We start from the raw sequence: 16,526 nt of genomic DNA, 5'->3' as shown, positions 1-16,526 counted from the left end.
AGCTAGCACGAAAATCCATCAGTTGATTCCAAAGTGGAATTTAGATCAAGAAAACCTAGGAAACCTTGTTCACTATTAGACAAGGGAAAAGCGAATCAATTCGGGAATATCTGAAAAGATTCAACAGGGCCACAATGGAGATTGAGAATCTAGATGAACAAGTAGCTAAGACTGCTTTGTTCACTGGACTCACCAACCGGAGACTCTTGGAGTTATTACTTCAGGATATGCCTACCACCTATGCTGAACTGGTACAAAGGTGTCAGAAGCAAGTAGAGGTAACAGAGATCTTGGATGCGCGTCAGGGAGACACGAAGGCCTCTGCAAAGGAGCAGAAAGCTCCCGAGAAAATGCAAAAGCCCAAGCAGCATGTTTGGGATCGATTTGGAAGGCCCCATATGGCGTGGCGACAGAGGTCTCCCGATCAAAGCGAGTATACACCCTTGAATACTCCTCGGGCAGACATCTTAAATATCATCAAGGGGAAAAATATCCTAAAATGGCCACCGAAGCTTCCAACAAAGCCTGGGGAGCGAAATATGGAGAAGTACTGCCATTTCCATAAGGATTACGAACACTATACCAATGACTGCAGCCATTTAAAGGCCAATATCGAGAGATTGATATCGCAAGGTCACCTATCCGGCTTCGTCAAGGGGAGATGGACAAAACCACGAGGAACCGGTGACAAAAGGGAGCGTTCGGTAAGTCGAGAGCGGCCAACCGAAGCTACTAAATCTAAGAAAGGAAAAGAAGTGATCGATGCTACTCGATCACCCGTTTTGACAATATTTAGAGGACCCGAACCTGAGTCACTCCGAAAGTTGAACGCCAAATCCAAATTTATTGGAACTGGAGAAACATAGAAGTGGAAAAGACCAAATGGTGAGGGTTCGATCACCTTCGGTGAAGAAGATGAGAGAGACGTATGTATACCCCATGATGACACCATAGTCATCAAGGTAGAAATTGCACACCGAGAGGTGCACAGAGTATTGGTTGACACAGGGTATGTTGCAGACCTTTTATCTTATGAGGCTTATCAAAAGCTCAAAGTCGAGGAAGATCTAATGGAGCCGTCATCTATGCATCTTTATGGCTTTGCCGGGTCGTCTGCTATAGCCGAAGGATCAGTACAACTAGATTTATCAGTTGGAAGCTTCCCCAAAGAAGCTACTATTCGGGTGAACTTCCTGGTGGTTCGGGAACTTCTGGCTTACAATGTCATTCTCGGCAGGCCATCCTTATCAAAGTTAGGTGCTGTAGTTTCAACAAAGCACTTGAAGATAAAATTCCCAACTAATATGGGAATCGGTAAGGTTTCCTCTGACCAAAGAATATCCTGACAGTGCTACGTGGCGTATCTGAAAGATAAGGAAGGCCCGAGGAAGGCCACGGCATTGCTAATAGAGATATGGGACTATCGGGATGAGACAGAAATGCAAAGACCCGAGCTAGTAGAAAGGTTGGAGCGAATCCAGCTGGATCCTGACAAAGAAAAAAGAACTACTCATATTGGATCCGAGCAGCTGGAGGAATTCAAAACAAAACTGAAGTTATTCCTTCGGGAAAATAGTGATGTGTTCGCATGGTTTGCGGAGGATATGCCAGGAATAGATCGGCAGGTAGCAGAGCACAAACTTTGGATGGGTCCAAAGGTAAAACCAGTTATTCAGAAAAGGAGAAACTTCTCAATAGAAAAGCACGAGGCCATCAAGGGAGAAGTCGATAAGTTGAAGAATTCAGGGTTCATTGAACCCATCGAATGCCCAATCTAGTTGGCCAATGTGGTAATGGTCAAGAAGACAAATGGAAAATGGAGAATGTGTACAGATTACATAGATCTCAACAAGGCTTGCCCAAAGGACTGTTATCTGTTGCCCCGGATAGAGCTCTTAATAGATGCCACTATTGGATATGAAATGTTAAGTTTCATGGATGCATATTTGGGGTATAACCAGTGTCACATCCACCCAGCCAGTACCCTACTTGGCATACCCGAGTGTGTGATCCACAGCCCCGAAGACCAGGTATCGAGTAATCAACCTCCCACATAGACCATAACATAATCATGAACAATAATAATCAATGTGCAAAAGATAAACCAAAGATCCAAATAAGGAAAGAATAAACCATATATATAATCAGAGTGTCTAAATCAATAAGTAAAGTGAGGCGGAATCCCACTCAACAACCAGCGGAATAGTAGTTCTAAAAGAAAAGGATCAGAATGAAATCTAATCCCAATAGCAGGTACAATAGGTAACTAAATTGTTCTCAATCTTATAGACAACATCTCTATAAGTATAAATCTAAAAAATGGCATAAGGGTGCTTCCACTCTATGGTCGGGCTAAGCATCATACGCAGCATAACCACCCACGGAATCTTCAGTGTAATTGTCATAACCGCAATCACCTTCCTGGAGATATGCCTCTTCTCCTTGCGCTTCTTCATACGAGCAGTCATGATACTCATAACCTGTAGAGTAGTCTAACAAAACATTGTACAAAAGGAATGAATTTCAAAGAAACTCAGTAAGGCAGTTAATCCATATCAACATATATAGCAGGATTTCAAAGCAAAGTAAAATGCTATATGATATGAAACACATGATGCAATATGATTCTAACTCTATGTATGCTGGTCTCTATTGGCAGACATGCTTTAAGTCATAACACTATACTTCTTTAGGAAGGTCTTATCACACAACGCCTTTTGGTAGTGGGTCCGGCATCCCTCGGGACATTCCATGGCTGGGGGTATAGGTCACCACTCTCTCACATCACCATTGGTCTAAGTACCGGCACATGTCAGGGTCAAAGCCTAGCCAAATGCAAGTCTCCTACTCAGTTACATCAAGTCAGATCCAGATACGTCCATTCCTTGCCCTTGGCGATCCTTTCCGGTATCCTTCACACTAGAGTCCTCATAGTCCCTGACTACGGACTCATCAACCCTATAGGTCATCCACATATGGTAAACGGGAAGCTCTCACGTCCTCTCACGGGTTGGTTACAGGTCTTAAGTGCCCGTAAGCCCAAGTCTAACCATATGCAACCCTACCTATAAATGGTCCCCACAATGTGATTCTTGTCCTCTCACGGATTGGTTACCGGTCTTGAGCGCCCACGAATCCCCATTGCTACCACGAGTCGTTTGGTCTAAATACCCCTCCGATTAGGGTCTGACATAATGGGACATCCTAGCCAAACACTACTAGATAGCCCTAAATATGTCATTCAACAGTTTAGGAAGGTGTCCAAGGGCATCTCCGGAAACATCCCATAATATTCCCTTAGTAGTCCAAGGACAGAAGTGTCAAAAGGACACCTCCCCTTTCCAAACCATACTTAAGCATACACAAGCATCAATCCATAACATCACATATATGGTAACTTCATATTAAGAAATCAATAATAACATTCAACTTGTACAAAACTGGTAAGTAAATCATACATGAGTCAATTTAATATAAACAAATAATGCTACTGATATCAAGACAGTACAACAGTAGTATAACATTGTAAGAATCTAATTAAAGAAATAAACTAACAAGATTCAAATATAGAAACTAAGATATACAATTTATGTTGTTAAGGAAGTAATCATCCTTACCTTATATAACTCGCAAAGAAATCTTAAGAATTCAAGTAAGATCTTGACAAACTTGAGAAGAAGGTCCTAAACAAGTGTATACAACATATTAGGAAAGATCCCTAAAAGGAAAGATATTAAAACATCCAAAACAGACCAAATCTGGAGTTGTTGTACTCATTGGTCGATTGGATTGGTCTACTGTCCCAGTCGACCAATCAATCGACCAACAGAGACAATGGCCTTCAAAATTAGAGTTTTTAGAATAAAGAACCGAATTTGGTGGTTCAAAAGGGTACTGAACAAAGGGTAAACTACTATGATAGCATCCTAGTATATAGAGGACTTCAAAACACTAATCGAATCGAGTCTTCAAGTTACAAATTAGGAAACAAAAGTTACCATAATTAGATCAAATCATAGTTCTTGAAGAATTCAAAGTATAAATCATAGACAAGAACAATAGGATGATGGATCATTGATTTTGATAAAGAAACCATGAAAGGCATGCATAGATCTTCAAGAAAATAGATCTAAGACTGAAGAACATTGATCTAAATAAGGAAACAAAACTTACCATAGATGTATCAGTCATGATTCTTGAAGAAAGCATGGTATGATAAAGGAGAAACAACTAGAGATTGATAGATCATGGATCATGTAAAGAAAACACAGCGATTGACTACTAATATGATCAATAAAATAGATCTAAAAAGATCAGAATTTAAATCAAAGATGAACGAAGACAAGATCATGATTTAGATCATGATTCCTTCAAAAGCTTGCAATGATCATGATTAAGAACATTGCTTTAGCCATTAATCCTTAGGAAGATCATGAGAGATAAGTACAGAGATGTTTGCAACAAAGAATGCAGCATCCTCTCTACTGTCTTATCCCAAAAAGGAAAGAAAACAAAGATGATGAAGAAGAAGAGAGTGTAGACATACCTTTTTGTGTAAGAACACGAGTTTTGACGAAGATCCGTTAAGATAAACACCAAGAACGTAAGGGAGATGACTTGCAGAGGTCTTTGGTTCGTTCCAAAGAGTTTGGAGGTAGAAAATACGAAGTAGACTCGAGATTGGACTTAAATAGAGCAAGCAAGACCTAATTAGCAAAGACAGAACCCATTGGTCGATTGGATTGGTCGACTGGTTGAGTCGACCAATCAAAACAGCAAGTCCAAAACAGGGAATTGAAGGCTTAGATCAAATCCAAACATAAAGGGGTTTTGCACACCCACCAAGTGACTTACCTAGTAGGTAGAAATGCCTTTGAACCATGACAGAGAGCACTCCAAGTCCATCAACTAATCCGATCTTCATCAGGATTCAGTTTCCATAAATAGAACACTGTCATCAACACTCATGGATTCAAAGCCAGTCACCAAGTCTTCCACTGGGATGGTCCATAGCTGACTTCTCGCTTTACTTCATGTTGTCGGACCTACAAACAATAGGGTTTCCGGGTCAAGGTTAGGGCTGGGTTTCACAACCAGATCCTCATGAACCAGGAGGATGAAAAGTTTACTGCTTTCATGACCGACGTGAAAGCTTCTATTACAAAGTCATGCCATTCTGCCTAAAGAATGCAGGGGCTACTTATCAGAGGGCAGTAAACAAATATTCAAGGATTTGATCGGGAGAAATATGGAGGCATACGTTGATGATATGCTGGTGAAAAGCACAGCAAGATCAAAGCATATTGAAGATTTGGCAGAAGTATTTTCGGTACTCCGGAAATACCAGATGAAGCTGAACCCAGAAAAGTGTGCCTTCGGTGTATCATTAGGGGAATTCTTAGGTTTCATGGTGTCTCAAAGAGGTATTAAGGCTAACCCAGCCAAAATACAAGCTTTGATTAACATGGAATCTCCTAAGACCGTTCGGATGTACAATGCCTAACGGAAGAGTAGCTGCGTTGAACCGATTCATCTCACAGTCGGGAGAAAAATGCCTCCCTTTTTTCAAAGCACTCAAGGATTTGAGGGGCAGTAAGGAGGCAAAATGGTCAGAAGAACGTCAAAAGGTGTTTAAAAATCTGAAAGAAACACTGGGTAAACCACCGCTTTTATCCCGACCAGAGAAATGAGAAATTTTGCAAATTTAGTAAGCAACATCACGCTCGGCGGTAAGTGCGGTACTTGTTCGGGAGAAAGACAAGAAGCAATGGCCAATCTGTTATGTCAGCCATGTGCTCCTCGATGCAGAAACGCGATATTCCCAGATCGAGAAGCAAGCTTTGGCTCTTATGATAGCGGCTAGGAAACTAAGGCCATACTTTCAAGCACATCCGATAGAGGTATTGACTACTTCTCCTCTTAATAAAGTTCTTTGTAAGCCTAATTTGTCTGGAAGAATGGTAGCATGGTCGGTCGAGCTGAGAGAATTCCAAGTAAGTTTCAAGCCTTGAACGGCAATCAAGGCCCAAGAATTGGCCGATTTCGTGGTAGAAACCACTACACCGACTGAGGAAGTAGCCGAACCCAGTATTCCAACCATGTGGGAGATATACGTAGACGGCTTGAGCAATAAGCAAGGAGCTGGGGCTGAGATTCTTTTGAAAAGCCCGGCAAGATTCATAATTTGCTATGCTTTGAGGTTCACATTCGAAGCAAGCAACAACGAGGTAGAATATGAGGCCTTGATAGCTGGACTTCGTCTGTCAAAAGCACTGGAAATAGCAGAGGTAACTATATTCAGTGACTCACAGCTTATTGTCAATCAAGTGCAAGGGGAGTATGGCGTCAAGGAGCCCCGATTGCAGAAATATCAAGAAATCGTGCAAGCGTTGTAGAAGGAATTCAAGAATCCGAAAGTATGTCAGATTCCAAGAAAACAAAATGCAATGGCAGACGAGCTTTCGAAACTGGCTAACGCCAAAGAAAATACTATAGACCCTTTGGTCTACATTAAGGAACTAGCATTCCCAAGCAGTCAGAAAAATGAGATATCCTATATTGAAATATCGAAATTGAACGATGTTGGATGGACCCAATCGTGGAATATCTCAGAGATGATAATCTACCAGAAGATCTAATGGAAGCAAAAGCAATCAAGGTACGGGCGTTAAGGTTTGTAATGCATAATGGAAGGTTGTACCGAAGATCTTATGCTGGACCCCTCTTGAGATGTTTGGGTCCCGAAGGATCAAAAATAGCGTTGGCAGAAGTTCATGAAGGAATTTGTGGGGCACATATGGGCGGTCGAGCTCTGGCCCACAAAATCTTAAAGCTCGGTTTGTATTGGCCAAAGCTTCAAGAGGTGGCAATGGAATACGTTCGTCGCTGTAGCAATTGCCAAATCCATGCCATAGTATTGAAAAGGCCAGCTGAAACCCTAACATCAATTCTAGACCCCATCCCCTTTGCGATGTGGGGAATTGATATTATGGGAAAATTCACCAAGGCTGCGGGCGGAAGAGAATATCTCATCGTAGCAATTGATTACTTCACCAAATGGGTAGAAGCTAATGCTTTGGCAACCATCACTGAAAAGAATGTGGAAAAGTTCGTATTGGAATCTATCATCTATAGGTTCGGGATGCCAAAAATCCTTGTAACTGACCATGGTACACAATTCGACAATCCAAAGTTCGAGCAGTTCTGCAACACTTACTTGATTGAACATCAAATGTCATCAGTAGCATACCCACAGAGCAACGGGCAAGTGGAGTTTACCAACCGAACGCTACTCGATGAATAAAGGAAAGACTCGAGTTTGACAAAGCCTTATGGGTTGAAGAATTGCACAATGTTCTATGGGCCTATCGAACTACAGTTCGGATTCCCACCGGAGAAATTCCATTTAAATTGGCTTATGGATCTGAAGCATTAGCACCCGTCGAAGTAATGGCTGGGACACTTCGGGAAAGAGAATTCGAAGAAAAAGTAAATGAACAAGGACTGCCAGATAGCCTCGAACTTCTAGATGAAGTTCGGACAAAATCAGTTGCCCGAACCCAACATTATCAGCGAAGGATAGCGTCACACTATAATTCCCGAGTAAAGCGTCGGCAGTACCGAGCGGGAGATTTGGTGTTAAGGAATACTTTAGCTTTAGATCCACGCCATCAAAAGAAATTAGATCCTTCGTGGGAAGGACCTTGTATTTATTGCTCATCATGAACATGATTGAATAGGTTTATGAATAAATCAGATAAGTAGTCTAAACCCCATATTTACATCTGTTAATATGTATTTGGATGATGTATTTCCACCAACCTTAACACTCTATATTGCTTGATTACTTGCAATTTTCTGATTATCTCGACACACCTGACTTATCATTTCCATCCATAGGGTGGCCTGTCCATATAAATGGGATCAATTTATAGAACTCCTAGAAGTTTGAAAGGGTATTGTAAGGTACCCTGTTCAAAGAGGATTTTGAAAACTTTTTTTTATTTTAAGTGATCTAAGGTGGCCCAACACATCCAACAAAGGCCTGTAAATGCCCCTCTTCATAGAAGCGATTTAATTCAAATTGAAGAACTTAGAAAAGCTAGGGACCAACTTAATATAACCTTTAAGGGAAGTGATGAAAAAAGATATGCATAGCTTAGGCCTTGTATCTAGTATGGCCTCAAACAAAACTAATTAGAAGGCAAGAATCCATGTAGCCTACCCCATTTAGTTTGGAGGACAAGATTTCATCTTGTTGTCATCGTTGTTTATTTTTTGTAACAGCAGTTTGATGGTTAACTTAGAGGTAGCAATCCAATCGATGTGACTGAGACCCGAAAACATTTCAACATTGAATTTTCTAAATTAAAGTTATTGTATCTGTATGGTTGGCAATCACTCTTTTGGTCTGCGTGTATATAGAATTGATTTCAGTTTACCATACAAAGGAGATGTCATCATTTTATCATTTACAGTAGACACTGATAATTGACCATTTACTAGCGTGTATTCCACCAGCTTGATCAACATATTGCTTGTCTAGCTGGGATGCTTCAAATCTAGACCCAGTATGTCTCAATTTCTCATCATGACAGAAGGATGAAGATTTGATGTTATAAGAATACTTCTAAAGCGTAAAAATCAGGTTTTTCTATTCAGTGATTATTTTAAGATTCGGGATGGCAGTTTTTCCTTCTCTATTCTTTTCTGGCATGGAACCTTCTTGCTCGTACGCTGTGTATGACTGGGTTCAGGAAATTTTTAAACGCTGGCTTGCGAGGTTTCGTAACAGGGGTTTTGTAATGTTTATACTGAATCAAAAAACAGACCGAGAGAGATTCTGACCTTATAATCCTGTTTTAAGAAGTCAACATTTGCACGGTATCACCGTGCATCTCGCGCTCCATGGTGCTGACAACAGCGCCACAATCGTCGCAGAGAGTCTCAGACGGAGAAGAGAGCCGCCGTTGTTTCACTTTGCAGAGTAAATTTGGGTTGTGCTTACTGCGAGCGGTAACCTTATCGAGTAGCCAAAAGGAATGGCGCGCAGTGGAGCCAAATGGGGTGGATTTCTTTGTTGGCGCCTGCGCGGGTATCTCCCTTGCAGGCTCAAGGAGACAACACTTATTATTGTTTTGATTTAAGGATTAAAAATTGGGGTATTTTAGTAATGTGATCATAACTAATACTATGAATTGCCAATGGAGGAGTAGTAGGATGGTTAGGAACTGCTTCTCAGTGGAGAGGTCTTGGATTCAACTCCTACCGGCAGCATATGTAATATCCCTATCCCTATATATAAAAAGCGCCTTTGTACAAAAAAAAAAAAAAAAAAAAAAAAAAAAAACACTCTAATACTATGAATTTTCAAAAGCTTGTTGGAGAGCTTCTCCCCTCAGAATTGACACAAATGAATTTGTAGGTAACTCTATTCATGATTGGATGAATTTTTTGGATACAAAATTTGGAGATTTTGATTATTCTAATCATGTGCATACAATCAGTAGTATAATTTGTTGGGTTATTTGGTATGCAAGAAATGAATTTTTATTTAGTGGGAAGAATGTTTCACTTTCTAATGCTGTAACTTGGATGAATAGGTTACTCAGCGAAGTTCAGTGGGTGCAAGATCATACTTCTTTCCAGGGTCCAATTGATAGTATAGACATCTCAGCAAGCAACAATAGTGTTTCAGATACAAATTTCTCACCACCTCAAACCTGTTTCAAGGTTTTCTCAGATGCTTCGTGAGATAAATCTTCAAGGCATTCAGGGAGGAGCAACATTGTTTAGAGTCCTATAGGACATTTTGTTCTTGCAAATACTATTTTTGTGTTTGGTTTTTCAGCACTTGCAGCCGAATTAGAAGCAATTAGAGACGTTATATTAGTTATTTGTAATTTGCATATTAACTAGGTTGTAATCTTCTCAGATTGCCTCATAGCCGTAAAGGCCTTAAATGGCCAAGTCCAGTCTCTAGATTGGCCAAGTCATGGCTTAGTCCAAGAAATTCTGAGGCTCTCTGCTAGTTTAGTTTATTTAAGTTTTCGCTTTATCCATAGATCTTGTAACTCTCTTGCTGATTTCTTAGCCCGTGGCTCAAAAAAACTTCAGTTTAATTGTCTGGTGGTAGTCCCCGCCTTGTTTGTAAACACTAATCTCATTTCCTCTAGCATTAGCCTAAAGAGTTTCATATAAGTTATTATTTGTTAAAAAAAAAAAAAAAGATCATTAACTTAAAAGGATCTCACAAATTTACAAAATCCACCCCAATGATAATCAAATTCGCTATGAGGTCCTCTTTCTCCCTTTCGTCTTTCCCGAGTTCCCAACCCAACCCCAAGCCATATCCGGATTTAACGGATTGTGAGAAAGGAGCAACGCTTGATTGTGAGAGAAGTCGAAGTACCACACCAAAATTTTCCTTTGTTGATGCAATTTTTATCCCCGAAGAAATCATGGGAACTCAAGACATTTTTTGGGTTAAAACCCCTTTCTCTGCAACTAGGCTACGACTAGGGTTTAACTAGAAAGGAATATGAGATTTGGTGAAGAAGATGGATTTTGAGTGGGGGTATTTTTTTCTTCTTTTTTTCTACTCAAATTATAACAACAACACGGAACATTTAAGAGTTAAAATTTTAGTCTTCAGAGTAAGAAGGTGATGGTTTCTTTAAACTTAAAATGCTTTCACTGACGTCATTTCCTCCTCTTTTTCTCAATTCATCTCTCTCTCTCAACTCAAGTATGGGATTTACGGCACCAATTCCTTTTTTTTTCGGTAATACTCAACTCAGTGTCTTCATATCCATTTTTGGATGCAAAGACGCGGTAGAGCTAATAAGATCTCCTCGCTAGGGTTTTCTTGAATTCGAATCGTTTTCTGACTCTTCCAAGTATGGCCTTGTTTTGTAAATTATCCTAAATTAGGGTTGCGTAATTGTAAGTTGTAATTTTTTTTTTTAAATAAATAGACTTTAGTAAAACCGTTGGATTAAACGTGTGAGACAAGTCGAAACCTTGTGCCTGCGTGGACGATATCCGCGTAGGCGCAAACAAAAATCCAACCAAATGGGAGTTGAGCTTCAATGATGCACAATTAATGCGTAGCACTGAGCTACTTGTGGTCTAGATCAACTCTGGTGGTAATCTCAACCACCCGTTTTGGTGTGTGTGTGTGTGTGTGTGTGTGTGTTGTGTCGGGGTTTTTTTTTTATTATTATTATTTTTTTTTATACTTTTTGAACTACACTACTAAAACCCAAAAAAAAAAAAAAAAAAAAAAAAACAAAAACAGAAACAAAACAATACAGGTGGTCCGTGGTCGAGATCGAATCATGACCACCACTTTACATCTTGACCGTAGGCAGGCGGCAACTCAATAATGGGCAGCACTGAAGCCAAATTAGCCAAATGGACCCTTGAAGAGTTGAAGTACGCTACACTGGCCGGGTATGTGAAATGTCCTACGCCTAACGGGAACTCATCAATCATCAGTCATCATTCATTAATGGGCCAGCAATTTTTTTTTCTTCTACTTTTGGTTTTTATTTTTACTTTTTATCCCGAGGAAAAAAATTTACATTAAGCATGATGAGGATTACATCGTGTTGTCAGAGTGAGACGTCATATTTAGATTAGTCCTAGCATATCCATTAGCTCCAGTTACTTCCTTGATTGTCAGGTTAAAATTTGAAAATAATGGGGGATTGAAAAGTAGAGCAAGCAGTCACTTCTAGGTTTTTCATTTTAACCACTATATAAATAAGACTTTGTCAAATGTTATAGCGGCCACACTATCTTTGGAGACTTTGGTAATAGGGATGTGAATCTATCATCGTTGCACCAAATATAAGCAATTGGAATATTTTCCTTCTTTGCTAGGTTTAGTCCCATAGTGATTGCAAAAAGGGCAGCACCAATCATATCATTCTCATTCACATCACCTGCCTCCACCATCATAAGTTTGCCATTTGCACTTATCCCTCCACTCCATCTTGCTTTCTTTAAAGATGCATGAAGTACCCCTACACAAAAAAACACTGGTGAGTGAGATAGAGATAATTCATTAGAAATGTAATGTAATTGAGAATAATATTATCAATAAAGGGTGGGTGAAGTTCTTTAGGTGGGTGTATAGTTGAAGATTCCGATTGAAACTCCGTTATCCAAAAACAAATATTATTCATAACTCAAACCGGGTTGGGTTTTTGTTTCTTAAACATCACATTATTCCTTTCTACCCATAAATAAGAACAAGTAATACTAAAACTGTAAAAGAACCATTGAGAGGTTTCTTTGACCAACAATGTGTCAACTAGAAAAGAAACACAAAGGTGTAGTATCGAATCTCTGGTGGTTAAGTGTTGAGTTCGAGTCCCAAGGGTCCTACCGCCCAAATCCTCTTGGTCCATTCACATGATATGAACAAATGCCATAGAGTCTCCGTCTTATCTCCACATAGTTCACACACAGGGTCCATTTTCGACCATCAGGCAAGAATAGACTTAACTGACTACATAAATTCAATAGACGCCAAAAGAAAGATTTAAACTTCGGGTGAATGGGTAGCTTCCAGAAGAATTTCCACCAATGTGTCAAGGTATTGCAACTAATTAGGTATTTCTGTCTCTACAATGCTCCCGCAACTTAGCAGATAACTTGCCATTGGAATAAACTTTTGATAACCACCTATCATTGGAAGAAGTTAGTGAAAAGTTAGATAAAACAAAAGAAGGGAGATTAAAAGTTGAGAGATACTCCCTGTTGAGCTCCAAGTTTCTCATCATTTGTGCAATTAGGGCTATTGAAAGCTGGCAAACTACATAATTATTAGCAACTAGGGCTTGGATTTAGTTTGCCTTTGAGCAGATCGTGTGTCCATGCATCTGGCCACTTAATGCCTTGTCTGCGGTACTTGGATTGGTTGCTTGATATTCTGAGTAGGGTTGCCACCAAAGCACAAATGCACGCCCTAACTGGATGTAGAGAATTTGCATGCCTAGGGCTCCATTGGGTTTACATTGAATTGAGCTTTCTAGAACTCTAATTGGCACTCTAACCTAATTTAAAAGGTTAGGTTAGGCAAGCTAGATTAGACATTTAACATTGACCTTAACCATGAGTATAACCATAATCGTAAAAGTATAAATGATACATAATTCCTTACCTTTACACTGTTTTCACAACAAATTCTTACAAGATGGGTTAAGTAAGTGAACTAAATATTCAACCTTAACCTCACCCTTCCACTCAAACCAACGTACCCAGCCTAACCTATTCTATTGATTAGACTTTTGAGCTTATTGTTCAGGTCCTAGATGGGTCAGTACATTAAGGCCATACTTGCATTGTTGTTAGTGGAATTTTAATAGTAAGGCTTGGACCATTCATTTCCCTTTGGATGGAGGACACATCCATTAGTCACATCCAAAGGTCAAAATTAAATTAAAATAATTTTTTTTATATCTTTAAATCTTACCTCAACCTTTGGATGTGATTGATAAATATGTGTCCTTCATCCAGAGGAAAATGAATGGTACATTTATTTGTCAGAAATGGACTTGATAAAGTTCCCCTTTTCGGCAACCCTCACACGACGTGAATAACTCCACTCCCATTGAAAGTTTACTTTGCCCCTCTAGCTGTTTTTGGATCTCTCGTACTAAAACAAAATAATAATAAATAATAAATAAAAGGTAGGTTTTTATCGGTTCTTGTACTGACACCCTCCCATTACCACCAGTTGGCCGTTAGATTTTAGACACGTGGATCATTCCAATTGGATGAACATAAATCCATATGGAAAAATACACATTTCTAAGTCCCCAATCTTTGCCAATGGTGTGGGTTAGTAAAGCGGTTAAAGGCCCAACCTCCCACGGGGAGGTCGTGGGTTCGTACCTATTCGGAGGCCTTAATATTCTCATTCCCATCCCCATCCTAGTATATTAGACCTCCTCGTGGGAGGAATTGGAGACGAAATGTGTTCATCCGATGGGAAGATGTCAGTATAGGAGCGGATAAAAGTCCACCAGGCGGCACACTAAAGGTTGTACATTGGCTCTACGCTTTTTTTTTTTTTTCTTCTTTCCTTTCGCCCAATACAATTTTAATTAGTCCTTCTATCGTCCTTAAGTGTCGTTATTTTTGCCCTCGTTCTAATGGTTAACACCTTTATTGCTTTGTTCACAACGATGATCCAGTTCAAGACTTCGAGTTCTAACATGTACCATTTCTTCCTGCTCTTCGATTTCCTTACTCTTTTTTTTTTTTAATTTTTTTTAATTTTTTTTTATATAAAACAACAGAAAATCTAAATGATAATTACACAATCACATTACCCATATTCAAGTGGAGTTTTATCGGGTCCATTTCTGACAAAGAAATGGACCTCCATTTCCTTCTCAGATGGACGACACCTGTACAATCTGTATCCAACGGTAAAAGTAAATCAAAATGAAATAAGCCTTTCATCTTCCAAATCGCTTCTCTTTCATTTCCCGCGTTTTAGTCTCTTCACTTCTCCGCAAAACCAGACGGGCGGGAACAATGATAATCCCAAGTTTCACCGGCCAGATACGATCAACCACGACAAACAAACAATACCATTTCCTAAAGGATTTCAGATCAGCAGTTGCCTTGAGATTTTGGTACGACACTTCTTTTCTGCTATAAGCTTGAAAGCTTCATTGTCTTCTCTCGTATGGGTTGGTTTAGCTTAGTTTGATTGTTTGTTGGTTAGAAAGATCTATTCATAAAAGCAGAAACCGTTGAGGTTCATTAATAATTTTAAAACAAGATCAGCTTTCCCCTTTGGACTCCACGTTGAAAGATGAGAATGGGATAATGGAGAACCCAGATTTTAGTTTCTTTCTTTCTCAAATACATTGTTTTCTCTCCTCTTTAATTTATTTTCTCCTTTCATTTGTAACTCAATTAGCTCAAAAATATGAATGGGACCAAATCTCATTAAATGGACCAAATCTCACCGGTTTCTCCAAATCTCACCATCGGATGCGACAACCACGACAACCACGACGGGTTGCGACACCATCTCCTCAACTGTTTCAGTTCAGTAGTCACGGTACCCCCCACCTCATTTCCTTTTTTCTCTGCTCTGCTATGAGGTTGAAATCCTCGATCTGGATTTGTTTGATTAGACACATGATACACAATCAAAGTGGAAGAAATCAACACATTGAGTTCAAACGATTGCCAAAATGACCATTCCATAGAAAACCTCAAGTCTGATATGCATTCCTTCCATAGAGAACCTCAAATCATATGCATTCAGCAGCCCCTGTATTTTGGTAGAACTGATAAACATTTAAATTCACAAAAACCAGAACCGGTGAAGCTGAAGGGTTGTTGGTCGTCGTAGTTGCCGCCGTCAATTGTGCAGAGAAAGAAAAGATACTTGAAACACCGGAGAGAGGAAGGAGAAGAGATTTGAAAGATGAAAGGCTTATTTCATTTTGATTTACTTTTACCGTTGGATACAGATTGTACAGGTGTCGTCCATCTGAGAAGGAAATGGAGGTCCATTTCTTTGTCAGAAATGGACCCGATAAAACTCCCATATTCAAGTCCTACCTGCATTGCTGCATCCTGCATGAGACCCACTTCGTATATAATTGTTTTTCCACTTCAATCCAAACTGAACAGGACAAGGACTCATGGGGCTTTCCCTGACAACAAAGGACACTAATGCAGACGAACCTGATACCTCCTTAGGAAAGAAAACATAATAATAGCACCATTTAAGCAACACTGAGAGCTGAGAAAATAAAATCAATAAAGGTTTGGTTGAAACTGTACAAGCTAACAAATGTATACAACTGTCAAAGATAAGAAGCTCTCCGGATCTGCTAGCATAAGGACTAAAAAGATGTATAGCAGCTTTCTCTTATAGATCCAAAAATATTCGAGGTAGATACTGCCACTTCCTTTCATAGGCCCAATATCTGCTTCAAGAATGCATGGTAGACAGAACTAAAGACCGACTTGACTGATCTGGGTTGCATAAATAAAATATCTGTAAGCTCGCTTGTCCCCTTGGCATTTGATATAGTTTACCATTGAGGAAGAAAATTTCTGCAGTAACGAATAGAGGACCTACATGGAAACAGTAAGTAACAAAAAACCCATTTGTCAACAATGCAGACAATGCAGTAGTTGTAGTTACTTCACTGAAGAAGTGAGTCTGATAATAATCCCAGTGAAAACAATTGATGACTCAGGCTATACATGTACATATATGAAGCTTAAAGGGTTAAATTAATCAACACCAATATGATGCAATAAGAATAGCTTCCTTTACAATAAGAGAAACATTTAAGGTAATGATGAGAAGCTATGATATTGTTTTATATATTTTTAAATTTTTTTTTGGGTATAGGAGTAATCATAGTTGAAAATGTATAAGCACATTTTGGCTAGCTCAATTGCATCTTTCACAATACAGATAGAAAGAAGGATAAAGGTTATGAGTACCAAAAGAAAGTAATCTTAATCTTCACCTT

This window comes from Hakea prostrata, chromosome 8 (assembly GCF_041222555.1).
Source record: "Hakea prostrata isolate BN-2017 chromosome 8, UWA_Hpros_2, whole genome shotgun sequence".
Classification (NCBI taxonomy): domain Eukaryota; kingdom Viridiplantae; phylum Streptophyta; class Magnoliopsida; order Proteales; family Proteaceae; genus Hakea; species Hakea prostrata.
Note: the sequence above shows the minus strand (reverse complement) of the source record.